This window comes from Emys orbicularis, chromosome 3 (assembly GCF_028017835.1).
Source record: "Emys orbicularis isolate rEmyOrb1 chromosome 3, rEmyOrb1.hap1, whole genome shotgun sequence".
NCBI lineage: Eukaryota > Metazoa > Chordata > Testudines > Emydidae > Emys > Emys orbicularis.
In genome coordinates, this window is record NC_088685.1 from 103,771,945 (window position 1) to 103,774,094 (window position 2,150).

The window sequence follows — 2,150 nt, forward strand, 5'->3', positions numbered from 1 at the left end:
GGGAAGGAAATGGTTCTTTATGAAACTCCATCAAGGTTTATTCAAAACTTATCCTCAGTTCTCATAAAAGTTTTGCAAACCTTAGTGAAGGTTTCAGTGAACATACTTTGACTTTCAGATTATTAATAAAACATCTTGGGATTTGACTACAAAGATACAGCTAACGTGAACAGATTTTCAAATTGAAATATTGGGCCACTTTCCTTTGGAGAGGAGATAGCAAAAAACAGTTTTGGTAGGAGACAGATATAGAATCATAGGACTGGAAGGGACCTTGAGAGGTCTTCTAGTCCAGTCTCCTGCACTCAAGGCAGGGCTAGGTATTTCCCTGACAGGTGTTTGTCTAACCTGTTCTTAAAACTTCCCATGATAGAGATTCCACAATCTCCCTAAGCAATTTATTCCAGTGTTTAACTAGATATGTGCATAGAAGGGTTTTCACAGGTAGGGTGAAGGGAACAGTGTCTTCATCCCAGCATGCAGCATCAGAATTTGGGCCTCATTGTGCTGGGTACTGTACATATATAAAATAAAAGACCCTCTTTGCCCCAAATAGTTTACAATCTACTAGAACCACATAGCATACTGTTCCAGATGGCAGACACTGGCCAAATACACCCAGTTAGAGAGAGAAAATTGTTTGATAAGTGTTTGAGGCTGCAGAGGTTCATGAGATTATTTGCAGGGTCTTGATTTCATGCTTGTGACAGACCAGAATTCAGTGGTGACAAATGCATGATAATGCATACTGGAAGTAGTAATTGGAACTAATCATGCACATTACCGGGTTCTAAGTTAATTGTATCCACTCAGGAAAAAGACCAGGGTATACAAGTAGACAATGTAATGGAAACCTTTGCTCAATCAAAAAGCAAACATAATGTTAGAATACATAAGGAATAGGATTAAAAATAATACTGAAAAAGTGATAATGCCATTACATAAATCAATGTGATGTCCTTGCCTGGAATTCTGTGTTCAGTTCTGTCACCTCATCTCCAAAAGGATATAGCAAAAATACAGGGGGATTGGAGACAAGAGATACATTATTAGAGGTATGTGACGGGGCTCACTTGCCCCGCACTGGACGGGAAAGGGTTAATGCCACATTGTGGGCTGAGGAAGCCATGCCCCTTTCTCCCTACTGGGCATGCTCCAGCTGTACCAGTATAAAAGAGAGCAGCCCAGCTCAGTCAGGAGGAGACACTGATGGGGGAAGGTTGTGTGCTAGGAGCACCTGCTGAGAATAGTCTCCAGTCTGTGCCAGAGGGGAGTGGAGATGTGGACCACAGCCTTGGACCCCAGCAGCCCATGGAGCCTCAGGGAGTGGCCGGTGCTGGGGAACTAAGAGATCCCAAAGCCTCCTGGACTACAACGCCTGAGACTGCGGTAGGAAGTGACCTGGGGCAGTGTCGGAGTGGTATCTCCTGCCGAGGTAAGCTCGGTGTGTTTTGGTGGGACTACACACTGAGCAGGTAGCTGGTTGTTCCACCACTACTAGGACCCTGGGTTGGGGCCTGGTGGAGTTGGGTGGGCCTGAGCCCCCCTACCTGGGCTGCTGGCCCTCTGGCCATTGGGCCACACTGCCCTGACATTAGGGGCATGTTTCATGGACTCCGGCCACTAGGCTGTACTACCCTGAATGTGCAGGGGGTTTGCATAGACTCTGGCCATTGGGCCACTCTATCCCACAGCTAAGCCCAGATGTGTGGACTTGCACCTGCCTCTATTCCCCGAGGAAGGCAGGTGCATTTGCCCCACACCGGATGGGGCTCACCTTAATTGTGTCACAAGATACCAAAAGATGGACAAGATTGAGATTGTAGTTTAGAGAAGACACCCTCCCCCCCCACCCCTGGAGTCTGACCTGTACCTCATGGTGGTGGAGGGGGTGTAACATCTGAAGTAGGGGGTTGCTCGTTGATGCTATGCAATCAGTATCTGGTGTTAGGCAGGGTTGAGTTCTGGCCCCTGCACTCTTTTGTCGAGCAATGGATTTCATAATGCAGCATTCCGTCAGGTCCATAGGCATTGAAATCAGTGATCTCTCGCTCACGGACCTTGATTATGCTGACGTTGCTCTTTTAGTAAAGAGCCCCGACAGGTTTTGTGAGGCACTCCAGCATATGGAGGAGGAGTCAGCTCAGATT